Source organism: Triturus cristatus, chromosome 4_2 (genome assembly GCF_964204655.1).
Source record: "Triturus cristatus chromosome 4_2, aTriCri1.1, whole genome shotgun sequence".
Taxonomy (NCBI): Eukaryota; Metazoa; Chordata; class Amphibia; order Caudata; family Salamandridae; genus Triturus; species Triturus cristatus.
Genome location: NC_140586.1, coordinates 141205689 through 141221432, shown reverse-complemented (window position 1 = coordinate 141221432; position 15744 = coordinate 141205689). Strand labels below are relative to the sequence as shown.

The following is a 15744-nucleotide window of genomic DNA, read 5'->3' as shown; positions in this document are numbered from 1 at the left end:
AGCAGCATACCCTGTATAAGGCCTACAGGGGCAAGAACAGAGGTCTTCCACGAGGTAGTCAGCCCTCCTCCTACTCCCTCCCTCTTCCCACAGCAAAGCAGCCCTAGATCCACCATTCTGGATCATGTTGGTCCTGTGGGGGGGTCGGCTTACCCATTTTCTACAAGATTGGCAATCGGTCCCTCAGACCTTTTGGGTTCTAAATCTTGTGGAAAATGGGTATGCTCTTCCCTTTCGGGAATTCCCTCCAAATTACCCTCCTTGCCAAGGTGCTTGCTCGGAAGACCACCTTTTCCTGCAGGAGGAAGTCCTGACATTATTGAAAAAAACATGCGCTAGAGGTGGTTCCAGAGCAGGAAAGGGATCAGGGATGCTACTCCCGGTATTTCCTGATACCCAAGAAGGATGGCAGGCTACGTCCAATCCTGGATCTCAGGATCTTGAACTTTTTTCTGAAGCAGGAGAAGTTCAAGATGCTCACCCTTGCACAGGTTCTTCAAGCACTGCAACAGGAGGACTGGATGGTGTCGATGGACTTGTAGGATGTGTATTTTCATATTCCGATCCTGGAGTCGCACAGGAAGTATCTTCGTTTTACGGTAGGGTCGCAACATTTTCAGTTTGCGGTTCTCCTGTTTGGTCTTACTACTGCACCTTGAGTCTTCACCAAGGTGATGGCAGTGGTGGCAGCCTATCTCAGAAGGTCGGGGAGTCCAGTTTTCCCCTATCTGGATGACTGGCTGATCAAAGCGGAGTCGCCAGAGAAGGTGCTTCATCATCTGCAGGTTACAACTCAGCTGTTGTACAAATTGGGTTTCTCGATAAACGTACCCAAATCTCACCTGGTGCCCTCTCAGCGCAACCTGTTCATAGGGCCAGTACTGGACACAACTGTGTATTGAGCATTCCCACCTCCACAAAGGGTTCTCGACATACAGGAAATGATTCCCTTGTTTTACAATGGAGCGGTCGTTCCAGTCCTGAAGGTCTTTCGTCTGCTCGGTCTGTTTGCTTCCTACATTCTGTTGGTCAACCATGCACGCTGGCACATGAGGGCGCTCCAGTGGTGCCTCTGCAGGCAGTGGTATCCGCCCAATGGAGATCTCAGAGAAGCTGCAGCGTATCTATCTTGGTGGACTGTGGAGGGCAATCTATCTCAAGGAAAGCCCTTCCATCTACCTCCATCGGTGGCCACAGTGATGCATCCACCTTAGGGTGGGGTGCGCATCTGGGGGATCTGGAGATCAAGGGTCTTTGGTCTCCGGAGGAAAGGTTGCTTCACATCAACCTTTTGGAGTTGCAGGAGTTACGTTTGGCACTCAAGGCCTTCCTCCCTTCCCTTCACGGTCAGTCGGTTCAAGTCCTGACGGACAACACTACCGCGATGTGGTATTTCAACAAGCAGGGAGTGGGGTCGCATTGTCTCTGCAGAGAGGCTCTGCGTCTCTGGTCCTGGGTTCAGGAACATCCGATTTGTCTGATGGCAAATCTGCCCGGAGTTCTGAACGTACGCGCAGACCGTCTCAGTCGGCAGTTCTATGCTGACCACGAGTGGAGGCTCCATCCGGAGGTGGTTTGTCACGTTTTTCGTACGTGGGGAACTCCTCGGGTGGACCGGTTTGCCACTAACGAACGCTCCCTGTCAGTCATTCTGCAGTCTCCAGTATCCGATGCAGGGAGCTTTGGGGGACGCGTTTCAGTTGAGATGGGACTCACATCTCCTTTACGCGTTTCCTCCCATACCCTTGACTCCTTGGGTTCTGAGGAATATTCGCCAACACCGGGCCCAAGTCATATTGAGCGCACCGGATTGGCCAAGAAGGGTGTGGTATACAGATGTTCTCCACCTCTCCTCGTGCCCTCCGCTCCGTCTCCCTCTCGGCAGACCTCCTCTCGCAGTCGCAGGGGCAGGTTCTACACCCCCACAGCTTACACCTTCATGCCTGGAGATTGAACGGGGCAACCTGAATTCTTTCTCTCCCGCCTGATGTGGTGGACGTGATTTTGTCTGCCAGGCGTCTCTCCGCCAAGTCCATCTATTCCTATAGGTGGTCCAAATTTGTCCATTGGTGTGGGGAGAAGTCTATTGACCCTTTGAGGGCTCGTTTATCCAACATCCTTCAGTTTGCTCTCGCTCTAGCTCAGCAAGGTTTTGCTGTAGCTACTGTGAAGGGTTATTTATCGGCTTTTGTCGGCATTCCTTTGCTTTCCGGATCAGCCGTCCTTGTTTAAATCACCTATTGTGTTACGGTTCATTAAGGGCCTTACCAACAAATTTCCGCCCACTCCATTTATTGTGCCTCAATGGGACTTAACTCTTGTCTTAACTTACTTGATGGGTTCTCCCTTTGAACCCTTGCACAAGTGTCCCTTAAGGCTATTGTCCTTTAAAGCAGTTTTTCTCATTGCTATTACCTCTGCAAGGAGGGTAAGTGAGCTTCAAGCTCTGAGTTCGAAACCCCCGTTCTTGACCATTCATGCTGAAAGAATGGTACTCAGGACCAGGGCTGCTTTTCTGCCTAAGGTGGTAACTCCTTTCCATCTGGGGCAGTCCATTACCCTTCCTACCTTCTATCATCCCCCTCACCCTTCCAAGGAGGAGCGGCTTCACCGCTTGGACCCTAAAAGGACGGTGAGTTTTTACCTCCATAGAACTAAAGACTTTCGAGTGGATGACCAGCTCTTTGTGGGCTTCATTGGCTGCAGGAAAGGCAGAGCGGTGCACAAGCGCACCCTTTCCAAATGGATTATCTTGTGCATCACGATCTGTTACTCTTTGGCCGGTAAGGAACCTCCAGAGGGTATAATGGCTCACTCTACCAGGGCAAAGTCTTCTACATCTGCCTTATCTAGAGGTGTTCCTGTGGAGGACATTTGTAGAGCGGCAACTTGGGCCTCCCTCCACACTTTTGCAAAGCATTACTGCTTAGATTCCGAGGTGAGGAGAGATGGACACTTTGCACGTTCCGTCCTTCAGGACTTTTTGGTATAGAAGGGTGGACACCCTCCGGGAGTGGGGACTACTGTGGGACTCTATTCACAAGGTGAGGAATCCACTGGCAGATGTATCCATCAGGAGAACAAGTTACTTACCTACGGTAATGCTTTTTCTGGTGGATACAGTATCTGCCTGTGGATTCCTCACTGACCCACCCGCCTCCCCGTTGTCAACCCTTGTATACCTACAATAGTGAATGTGATAAAATCTATCTGTTACTGTTAAAGGAAGTGTTATTTCTTTTGCTTTCCTGCATTGACTTCACGCTGTGTTGTTTTGAATATTATGTACTGTGTATACTGTGTATATATATTGTCGGTCCGCCTGTGTGCCTCGAAGGCATGGGGAAAAAAAGGTCGGAACTGACGTCATCTGTGAGAAAGTGGCTCTGTATATACTGTTCCCAAATAGGTACAGGCTGTACAGAGTCCACAGTCCCCAAGGGTTTGACAGAGGCTAAAGTTAGATATAACCTTACTCTCTAAAGTGGTAGCTTGGTCGAGCAGTAAGGCAGTATCGGAGGACAGTGTAAAGCATTTGTTGTACACACTCAGCCAGCAAATGGTCTCACACACTCAATAACTGAACTCTAGGCCAATTGTTTATATATAAAAATATGCTTGTTTTATTTTAGAACCAACAATTGGAATTAAAATTTACTTTCTCAGAGTGAGATGCTTTATATAAATACTTTTCTAAGATGTAATTGACTTTTGTAAACAGTTACAAGTGGTGGCAATAGGCAACACTATTTTAAACACAATAATGCATTGAGTTCCATGGAAGTTTCATGTTATTTGCCACAGATTACTTTTAGGATTACTTTTGGAATTCCAGGACTGGATCCTAGATTCAGTCCTGGATCAGTACTCAGAATCAAGTGATGAAAGTCGACTTAATTACTGTAATGATTTTTAAACAATATTTAGCTATTTTAAAAGTTGACACTTAGAAAACGGTCAATGATTCCCTATGGAAGAAAATTCAGGTTACAGATACAGTATGTTCTTGTTACTTTTGTAATCCAGTACTAGGTGCCTAGACTCAGTACTGGGACCTTTATCCAAAACAGGTAAGTAATTACGTTTTCAGATATACGATTTTTGAAGAATATTTAAAGATTGCAGAAATCAATACTTAGAAGAAATTTCACAGAAAAACAGTCAATGGTTTCCTATGGAAGAAAATTGAGTTAAGGGTAAGTACAGTTGTAAGTATTTTTCAGAGTCAGTGCTGGGCACCAAGATCCAGCACTGGGAGCTCACCTAAGAGCAGGTGAGTAATTTCGTTTACGTTACTCGGCTGATTTTTGGTTAATATTTTAAGATTTGAAAAGTCCGCACTTCGAAGAAATTTCAGGAAAAAGCCAGTCAATGTTACCCTATGAGGAAAATAGAGTTTGCGGTTTAAGGGTAAGTACTCGACTGGCAGAGTTGAGGTTCTGGGCATAGACTCGGGGGTCCCCCAGGGTCAGGTTGGTACAGTTGGTTCACCCTCAGCGGCTCTAGGGCGGCCGGGTGCAGAGAGAGTTAGGCCCAATGTTCTCCTATGAGGGATAGGGGGGGGCCTTGGTTGGTGGCTGCTGACTGGCAAGCCACGCGGCTATGGGAGCTGGACTCCTGGTCACTTACTCAGGGCAAGTGGGGAAGTAGGTAGGTGTAGAGTTTTCACTGCCAGGGCCACTCGGGCGGCTGGGTGCAGAGTGCTTTTGAGCCTTCGGGCGCTCGATTGATTTCAATGCGAAATCTCCGGTTTAGAAAAAGTCTGCAAGCTCGGGGACGAGGACCTTTAGGTGCCACCACCACTTTGAGGTAAGTTGGGTAGTTGGAGGATAGGTAGGTACCCCGGGATTGGGCACAGGGGGCCGTGGGGCGCCGCGTGCAGGGGTGCCTTTTGGTGTCGGAAAATCTTACCCTCTGTTGATCGCGGTTGGGGGGGGGGGGGGGCACCTTGTTCTGAAGCTGCAGTCTTCTTCGGGAGTGTCGAGGGAGGTCCTTGGGGTGCCGAACTCGGGGTCACAGTCGCCGTGGGGTCGTCATCAGGGTCTTTGTTCACTTCGGCACTGGCCAGGCTTGGCTGGTGCAGAGTGTGCTGTGTTCGCGGTTCCGGGCTGCTGCCAGGGATTAGAGGTTTTGAGTGGAGCCTCTACTCATGGGAGTCCCAGGGGCTTAGAGCCAAGAGGTAGCCAGGTCCTCCGGGGTTTGTGAGGTTGCTGGCCACAAGAGATGCCGGGTTGGAGCAGGTTTGAGGGTCGACAGGCCGGTAGGGCTGGGGCCAAAGCAGTTGGTGTCTTCCTCTTTTTAGCAGCTGCAGGGCAGGTCTTCTTTCTTCTTGCTCTTCTTTGTAGTTTGGAATCTGGGGAAGGAAGGTTCAGGGTGCCCCTAAATACTAGATTTAGGGGCATTACAGGTAGGTGAAGGGCAGGGGCCAATGGGTCCCTGTCCTGGGGTGGGTACACCCCCTATCCTGCCTCTCTCCTGTGTGAGGGGGCAGGAGCCTAGTCCTGATTGGGCAGGGCTTCCCATCTTCAAGATGGCGCGAGCCCGGAGATGTGCTTCACCTCGCCTCCCCCACCTGAGGGGTGGGGTTGGCAGGCTGGCACATCCTCTGTCCTTATTTGGGGTTTCCGGCCAAGCTTCCCGCCAGAGTGGGGGATTGCAGTGGCCTGGGGAAGCTCACAGAGGTGGCATGCCTTTGAAGCTTCCCCCTGCCCATCCTGGGGGAGGAGATTTAGCACCTCGCCCAGGATGTGCATTGTTGCAGATCCAGGAGAGCAGGGGCTCTCCTACCCAGGGGTCCAGCAACATGTCTGCTGTGTGGCAGCCTAGGCAGCCTCAGAACAGACGTGGATTGTAGGTTTAGGTTTCAGGGGGCCTCTCTAAGATGCCCTCTGTGGTGCTTTGTACATTAAGTCACACACTGGCATCAGTGTGGATTTAATGTGCTGAGCAGTTTGACAAGCTCCCAGCACCATATACTCTTAGCTGGCAGCACTGCACTTACAGGACCTGGGTACTGTAGGGGCACAGGGCTCCTGCCTCTGTGCCCACACCACTGGCATAGGGCACCCAGCTAGAGGGGTGGCTGATGTATGCCAGGGCAGTGTAGGTTGTGAGCATGGCGCACAGGGATGTGTGCCATGTCGACTCTCTGTTTTGTCTTGTATCCAGACACTCAGCCTGCAAGAGCAGTGTGTGTGTGTCTTGGGGTACAGGGCCTCTAAGGGTGGCACAATGAGTGCTGCAGCCCTTAGAGGCCTTCCCTGGTCACAAGGCCCTGGGTACCATTTACCAGGGGCTGACATGTGGCCAGGGTTTGCCAATTTGGGTTTTGGCTGTTAGGCATTTTTTAGGGAAGGAACACGGGCCCTGGGCACCTGATTGGCAGGAGCCCAGGGCACAACAAGGAAAAGTGCATCAGCTATTAGGCAAAAAGTTACTGCAACAGAAACCCACTTTCTTACATCACACCGACTAGGCTCTCTTATGGCTCCAGTGACATCAGCGGATCCGCATGCGGAGCCATGCTATTGTGACGTCGTCCTAGTCGGCGTGGAGAGCTACGAAAAATATTAGATTGTGGCTGGCGCAGGGGATATTCTCAAGGTGAGGAATCCACAGTTAGATACTGTATCCACCAGAAAAAGCGTTACCGAAGGTAAGCAACTTGTTCGTTTGGTACTCACCTCATAGTTCAAACTGACCATAGACCTTTCAAATGGCTAATGCAAATGAAAGGTGAAAATCCCAAAGTTTTTAGGTGGTCCATCTCCCTACAGGGAATGGACTTTACTTGGAACATAGACCTGGGACTACCAATGCAGATGGACTTTCCAGGTTCTTTCACTTAGACAATGAAGACTTGCTACGGAAAAGATAGTCTTATCGTCTTTTGGTTGTGGGGTGTGTAGGAAAGTGCCCCTTTCCGTGATCTGTCATCTTAACTGATGGGAGGCTATAGCCATGAGCGCTCCATTTAAGGAAATCTTTGAATGAATTACTGGATTGCGAAGGATTGTGGGAACTAGATGTCTTAAGTTCAGAATTATAATTACTTGCAATCTTTTTTGCGAAGCCCTGAAGAAGCGAAACGTTTTTCGCGAAACACGTGTTGGCTGTGTTGTATTACCACATGTATATGAAGATGGTCACTGATGTATTTGTTGTAATGTAATACCTGTGTTCTCAATCAACTCAAGACTCATTTCTCCAGCGTCCAAGAGAAGGATGGAAAATAAAATAAGGATTTATATGGACATTCATATTTGTATTTTGTTTTTCTCAGTTCATGATTCAATATACAGTATATTCCCTGTAAGGAAAACCGGGATCTCTGAAGCAGCACCAAGTTTTTTCCCTTATTTCCTCTTTTTTGAATAATACCCTTTAATATTGGTTTACCTGTTGGGTGTCCCCACCGGCCAAGTCCTCGTTTTGCTCGTTTACCTTTATGCCAGAAACTAACCTAAATTCATGCAACCTCTCTATTGCCCTCTCCATATCTGCTCTACCGTCTCGTACGTGAATCTAAATGTCACCTGTATAGAGAGAAATATAATGCATCGTCCACCCCACCTCAATTTCCCTGAACTTTCTTCTGCTTCTACACCTCTCAGCGAATGTCTCCACTGTATTCGAAAAAAGGAGGGGGAGAGCTATAGACATCCCTGCCCAGTGCCCCTTTTAACTGTTTGGCCCCTGAAGATAGTCCAATCTGTGCACTCTTTAACTCTGGGTTAGTATGAAGTAGCTGAGTCCATCATATATAGGCCGTTCCCAGTCCCAGCTTTTCCATTGAGGCATACGAGAAGCCCCAGTGCAAGGAGTTGAATGCTTTTTCTATGTTTATGCCAAGCACCACTGTACAGGGGCTGTCAGTGTCAGTACACTCAAGTACGTGCCCCAACCTGTAAATGTGAGGCAAGTCTCTTTGCTAGTATTTTGCTGAGGATCTTGTTCTCTTTGAGCATTGATAGGGGTGTGTTGTATCGCTTCCATCTTTGGAAAGAGCTACCATTATTGCAGTTTACATCAAAGGCATCAGTTGGAGTTCTTGCCTTGCTGCATTAAGCAAAGCTAGGGTTGAAGTTAAATGTTCAGGATAGAAGGTGTAAAAATGCATCAGCAGCCTGCCTGACCGTGCTACCTTTCCTCATCTCCCCCTTGCCACCTCACATCTCATAGCTTCTGTGTCTGCAGGGGCTATCGCTGCCAATTCCACTTCTAGTATGTATGGTAGTCTTGGTCCTCAATCGTCTCCAGTGCTGCATAGTATGTCATAATAGTATACGAAGGCCTTGTTGACTTCTTGTTGCATGCACACTCTGTCCCCTTCTTATGGAATGCGATTTAAGCGGTCTCCCCTGTATGCTAGTTCAGGGAGCAGCTGTAGTTTGGTTAGTTGTAATAATCATACGGTTTTTCTTTGATACGGTTTACTACATCATATGTGCGTTGCTATAATGTTCGGTGACACACATGATTTAATATCCAATCCACCACTCATGGTAGACCACTTCAGGTTTCTCTCCACAATGTTTCCAATCTGTTATCTTTTACTCTGAGAATCCTCTTTCTGCATGACTGATTGAACCTTTGTCTCTGGAACTACGAGATCATCAATCAGGTGAAAGTTCAAAAGTCGGATGAGCACTAAAGAGCCTTTAATTTTTGATTTATTCTTGGCATATTTGCTGTGTTTACAACAGAGGTCAAATGCCAGGCTGTCTAGTCTGACAAAATGCTGTTTATTCTTTTAAAATTGAGGTTGTCATTTATTTTTATTTGTCTAATTGCAAAATGAGAGAATTTTGTAATGGGAACTATGCAATAAAGTTGCTGGGTACTGGAAGTGTTAAAAGGCTGAAGGATGTAATTTTTTTTCTAGCACACAATATTAAAATATCAGTAAATGAACTAAACTAATATGTAGAATATATTTGCACTGTGGATAAGACAAATTAATCATTTCTTTGTAATTCTGAAATGTGGTGAAAACAAAGATTTTAATAGAAACAAATCAACACACTTGATGAAATATTTACTGCAACACGATTTCCACACATTATCGTTTGTGCACACACTCAAAGTACATCAGCAGTTCAGCAAAAAGTGGGGGCAACCATGCAAAAAGAGGGCACTTTTATTACATCTGTAATTGACAGTGCGCTACCACACCATGCTTTAGCAATATATTTGACAGTGCTCCAAAGTTTGCCATCTACATACTCCACCTTCCCGTTCTCCTGCTGAATATATTTGCTACACTTGTTCTTTGTGTGACTCACGGATTTTTCACCATCTCTAGGACTTTGGTGATATAACATTAATGGCAGCATTCCCACTCGGGAAATTGTTTGAGCATCTCTGTTGCACACCAATTGTGAAATGTCATTCCAGCATGGGCCCTTGTTGATACACTTCTTTTCAATGTTCCTGTTTCTGTACAGGCCTAGAAGGAAGCAGTGTACTGTAATTTAACAAGCATTTGCTCAAATATCTGGCATGCACTTCAGTTTTTACTTCTGAATGAAGTGTTAAACCAAGGGCTGAAAGACTAATATTCATCAGTGAATAATATATATAAATTACTGTATTTCCCCTTGTAATTCAAATCTCAACAACGTAATATATTGGATATTAACAGGACCTACTGAAAACAGAGACAAACGTGCAACTTTTAGCAAGAATCTAAAAATACACAGTGATATAATCAAAAGCAGTAAAAGTATGTGCACTGACCTTATGAACGACAATTAGAACCACCCAATATGTTTCTTTTGCCAGCAACACTTAAAGTGAACGTTTTGGCAAAGTAGGGGGTCTTAGTCAAAGTTTTTTTTATAGCAGTTGCTACCTTAACTGAGAGCTTGTTTATAAGCATTCAAGAGATTAAAGGAATACGGAGATTGAGATTTCTAAGATTCTATTTTAGTTTAATAATCAAGTAAATTCCATTACACCCGTGGCTCGCTAAAGGTAGTGATGGTAAGCAGACAAGGCTCACCCCAGTGTAGGGTAGATGGATAGCCACTAAGATGTAGCTAAGATGTGTCTCCTCTAGGCTAAAGGGGCATAATTTAGAGGTCAGTATAGAATCAAACTCTCAGAATAACTGTCTCTGTCCACACCATGTAAATGCTTTACTTCAGCTATGCCCACATTGCATCCACCTCTCCCCTACCCTGCTGGCATCAGTGTTGCCCTTGGCCACACCACAGGCTCTACCCGTTGGCCCCTGGGAACACATTTATGAGTACACATGTGTACAGTTCCAGTGAAAACCATTTGCAAAGCTTTGTCAATGCTTGTTTTACAGTAAATCTGTGTGCAAAGGGTCTGCATGGAATGCAAAAGCTGTATCTCATTTATGGTGTTTGTCAGCCCTGCGATGTGATGAGAACCATATTTGAGACAAAGCTGAGTTGGGGGAAGTGGGGAAAAAGAGTGAAGAGGTTCAAAGGATTGGGGTTGTGTCTAGAGGCGAAACAGTACGTAATAGGGGAGCAGATGCCCTAAGTGTCACTGCTTCCTGCCATATCGTTGTGTGGAGTCTCATAAAGTTGATCAGCCTGCCATGCATTGATGCAGGACATTGGAAGAGCCGTTTTTGATGAGGGCCATAAGAAGGGAGAAACTATATGATGAGGTGACATGTCACTTCCATGCCATTCGCAGCCTCTTAAAATCTCTTCAATACTTGCACTGAACATCAATAATTAAAGAAAGTTTGTCTGTGCATAGCAATCCGAGATGCTTAAAATAAAAACAAGTTCTTTTTGTGTCTATTTAGACAGTTTTTGATTCTCATGTTGTAGTACTGGTCTTAGAGTTGACAGATGATGATCACTTTGAACATTGCTTGGGAAATGCTTATGAAGAAAGGTTTAAATTAATGATGATATTGTCATGAGTCTGCTGGCCTTTACAGCTGTTATACATTAGCCTGATGCCAATTTCTGGGACTTGAAAGACCACTGTTGGTGCTATAAGAATAAGCAAAGATACTAAATTAATCCTTAGAATAGCTTGTCCCAATCAATTTGGAAAGAACACTTAATCATCAGCTGTTTTGCATTCTACCCAAGTAAGACTTCTTGGCTCTGGAGACGTGATTCTGTTAGTTGATACTCAGGAATTCCAGTTTAATTGATGTAATTTGGACTATGGCATTTACTGAGTGTTAGACCTGGCATCCTTGACGTGGTCTGCCCACTGACGTTTTGCCCTCAGACCTTCTGTTTTGCTGACTTAATGTTTGCAGGCTTTCAGACTTTACCACTGCTAACCAGTGCTAAAGTGCGTGTGCTCTCTCCTTGAACATGGTAGACTAGGCTTATACCCAATAGGCAAATGTAATTTACTTGTACATCCTGTAGGAAGCTGCCTCTGTATATAGTATACCAAAGTGAGGTATAGTGTCCACAGTCCAGTGCAAACCCAAAGGTGGGCAGTGGTAAAAGTAGATAGCAGCTTACTCTCTATTTGTGGTAGTGTGGTCGAGCAGTAAGGCTGTTTCAGAGGGTAGTGTTAAGCATTTGTTGTACACACTCAATCAGCAAATAATATCATACACTCAAAGGCTGAACTTCAGACCAATTGGTTTTGTATAAAAATATTATTTTAGTTATTTTATTTTCTAGAACCAAGCAAGCCTGGCACAGATAAGCAATATTTACTTTACAGTAGTAATGCAGTTTGTAAACAGTTTGATTTGCAATTGTATATGCACTTTGATATGATTACAGTAGAGCTACTAGTCATGCAATGCTTTTGAAATACTGTACATATACTTTGTACTGGCTTTTTAATAGCATGTCAAGTAGATTACTTTACAGATTACTTTTCTTACACAGTCCAATATACCTGGATACTGCACTAGGACATTTCCTGTAAACTGGTAAGTAATAGTGTTTTTGTTTAGTTAAGTTTTAACGGTTTTCATAGATTTTCCAACTCCACACTTTGAACCTTTTCACAGAAAAACAGTCCATGTTATCCTATAGAGGAAAATAGTGTTATTGGTTAGCAGTTAAGTACTTTGTTGTGGGAGTTGGCGTTCTGGGGTTAGACTCATGGGTCCCCCATGGTCAAGGATGCACTCTTGTTACACCTTCAGCGACACTAGGGCGGCCGGGTGAAGAGTGCTGAGGCCCAATGTTATCCAACTGGGGATAGGGGTCTCCAGTTGGTGGCTGCTGACAAGCAGGCCACTGGGTTGTGGGAGCAAAGCTCCTGGACTTAAGCTCAAGACAAATGGGGGTTTGAGCCAGCACAAAAGGGTCACCCTCAGCGGCACCGGGGCAGTCAGTTGCAGAGTGCTGTTTTGGCGTCGGGAGCCCTGTAGCTTTCAATGGGGAGTCTCCGGTTTGCAAACACACTGCAGGCTTGGGGACGAAGGTCTTATGGGTGCGATCTCCACTTGGAGAGGTAAGTTGGGAAGCTGGGGTTTGGTGCCGTCGGTTGGGCCACCCAAGGCCGTGGGGCGTCGGGTGCAGGGGTGCCTTTTAGGGTTGGATCTTCTTACCAGCTCCTGGTCACGGTTGGGGTACACCTTCTGGTTTGAGGCTGCATGCGTCGGCTGGAGGCTTGAGGCAGGTCAGGGGGTCACCGGATCTCGGGTCAGGAACGCCGGGAAGACCTCTTTGTGTTGGGCTACTCGGTCCGTGGGCGTCTGGTGCCGAGTGGTGCAAACTCAGACTTTGGCAGACCTGGAGTCTGTTGAACAAATTTGGTGTTCATGGGAGACAGTCTTTTCTTTTGAGGGCAGATCCTTGGTTCTTGAGGCTGCTGGCTGCAGGACACCCTGGAGTTTCGCTTCTGCAGGTTCGTGGTGGGGACAGGCCGGTAGGGCTGGGCCCAAGTCAATGGGTTAGGCATGGCTGTTTGGTCCTTATTCTTTTCATCTTTTGGTTTGTCTGCAGAAGCAAGGTTCAGGGGTGCCTCTTAATACTAGATTTAGGGGCGTAACTGGTAGGTAAACAATTTGGGACCAATGGGTCTCTTCCTTGGGGTGGGCACACCCCCTATTATGCCACTGTCCAGTGGGAGGGGAGCATAAGCCTTTCCCTGGTTGGCTGGGTCCCCCATCTGCAAGATGGCAGGGAGAGTTGTGCTTCACCTCGCCTCCCCCACCTGAGGGGTGGAGTTGGCAGAGGTGGGCACACCTCTCTTCCTCACTTGTTTATCTCTCCGGTTCTTCCGCCCAAAGTGGGGGTCAGAACCAGTGGGGACCAGTTGCTGAAAGCAGCAAGTGACCCGGTGAAGCTCACAAAGGCGGTAAGCCTTTGAAGCTTTCCCTTCGTGGACCCTGCCCATCCTGGGGGAGGAGGCGTGGCACCTCTGCATTATTTCAGGCCCCCGAGAGCAGCAGGCTCTCGACCCAGGGGTCCAGAAACATGTCTGATGGTGGCAGCTGAAAGCAGCCACTCAGCTTGGACTCTAGTGGACACTAGTGGTAGGCCGTTTTTCAGGGGACATCTCTAAAATGCCCTCTGTGTGCATTTTCCATTAAATCCCACACTGGCATCAGTGTGGGTTTATCTGATAGACATCTAGCCGCAGATTCCTTAACGTAGACTATCCCCAGGCGTCAGACTGGATCCGGAAACTTCTCCGCAGCAGCACCTCTGTGTGTCGGGGGGGGGGGGGGTGGTGCCGCTGCACGGCTCCGCCCTGACATCGTCCACGGACGTGATGTCAGTGGAGCCATATATGCCTCCTCCGACGTGCTGACGTCAGTTTTTTCTTTTTCTGCTTCCCAAGGCAGATCCTGTAAAACCAGCAATTCCTTGGCCTGTTTTTGGGGCCTTCTTGACGTCTTTGGCATCAGGGAACAATGTGCGATGCCTTCGGGCTTTCAGGCGTGTGAGACCTGCAAGCGACAGATGTCTGTCAAGGATCCACACGCGATTTGTATATGTACAGACAACACTTAAGTCCCTTCGGGAGCGTCGTATGAAGCTGCTGGCTGTCCGGTCCTGCCCCTTCCTGCCATCAAACTTCCCCTCCGGTTCGGCGTCAATCGTGGGGTCGTTCCCTTGAACGTCATTCGGAGGCAGGTAAACATACGCGCAAGTTGCGGAGGACTTCCTCTGGTCAGCGTGTTGCTGGGGCCTGCGGCTCGGTCCTTGCCCGGCATGGGCACCCAGCAGTAGTCTACCCCATACCCACCCTTCCCTGGTGTTTGGGCGACTAGATCCCAAATGGAGGCCTACTCTAATGCACTCCAATCTTTCTTTGAGTTACCCCCTGGTGCGCCTACGGGTCCCACAGAGGAGGAAGGCACTCATGGCGGATCTTCGCCGGCAGATTCGTCCTCTGCACCGGCTGTGTGCGTCGACTCCGGAGTAGATACGACGCCAGTGGGACACACCTGGAGTCCCCTTTAGCGATTCTCGATCTTGTGGCGACGCCGGTGCCTACGGCAACGCTCGAACCCTTGTTACAAGAGGATCGAACGCCAAAAGGACTAGCTCACAACGGGTTCACCATACCAAGGGTTTGTTGCGAGTGCCTAGTGTTCCCTGGCCCTTGTACCAACCACAGGCTATTCCACTCTTGCTCTCTGGTGGACAGGTTAGCCTTCAACTGTCCCCTAACGATGGATTGTTGTCACCAAACAGGATGGCAACGGAGGCTAGTGCAGCCTTTGCACAGCCTATTCGCAGGGCCGCGGATGTTCACCGCTTGCAAACCACTAGGATTTCCCTTACTACTGATCCGTTACTGGATCTCCTCAATATGGAGCCTGTGGACGTGTAGCCTTTGCTGCCCCTTGTGGGTCTTTATTTGATATCCTGCTTGGGGCCTTGGCGCAACCCTCCTCTGGTGACCCTGTTGATAGAGCCAATTGTTCGCCGGCACCGTCCTGCCCCGGACGATCCAGTCTGCTTATATCTTCGCCCTAGAGCTCAGGGTCTGGTTGTTCAGGCAGGTTTTGCCTTACACCCTTCTCTCGCTTTACCGTTGCTCCCTCCCACTAGGAAAGCTTGGTGGCTAAAGACCTGTGGACGCAACATTTTTGCCTCCAGCAGTGCTGCCATTCGTGCCTTAAACACATCTTGCGTGTTCGCACGTACTTCCTTTGCCCTTTAGAATTTGGTAGTGTTCATTCTTCCTTCTCTCCCGGGAGCACCCAGGGCAGATTTGCAGCGTCTTCGTCTTGATGGCTGTGGATTGGCACAATACTCAATTCGTTTGGCATAAGACGCTACTGATTCGGTTAGTAGAGCAATGACACGGTCAGTTGCTTTGCGCAGCCATGCGTGGCTGCTGGATAGTCTGTTCCCCAGCAATGTTCGGGATGCTCTACGTGATCTGCCATTCAATGGTGTAGAACCCTTTTTAATTGTCACGCTGATTCAGCGGTGTCCCGCCTTATGTCTCGTCTCCCATGATTTCCTGGCCTTAACGACCACGTTTTCTTGACTTTGTGAGCCTGTTTGTCACATCTGTGACTTTATATTGCTTTCCTTAATTGAAAAGGTTGCCTTCCATATTTGCGACTTTGGGTTCATGACGTAATACCCAAATGGTCTGGGTGGATGTGCGCCCTGTTTGCCTCCATTGGTCCGGTAGAGGGCCCTTGTCGAGGTTGACTTACCCCACATAGGGTATTTCATAACGTACACTCCTAGGGAGTATTGTTCACAGGGGATCTTTTAGATATCAACCGTCTTCTTTTTCTTCTGTATGCGTCCGCATGTGCACGTAGGTGGTGGTGTTTGGCGCTTCAAAGTTGTGGTC

At 47.7% G+C, this 15744-nt stretch overlaps 1 protein-coding gene across 5 annotated transcripts in view; it reads left to right on the top strand.

Annotated features, from left to right (window-relative positions):
• The window catches only part of LOC146833173 (eukaryotic translation initiation factor 4B-like), a 443619-nt gene that overhangs the window by 264014 nt on the left and 163861 nt on the right, over positions 1-15744 (top strand). The window lies entirely within an intron of this gene.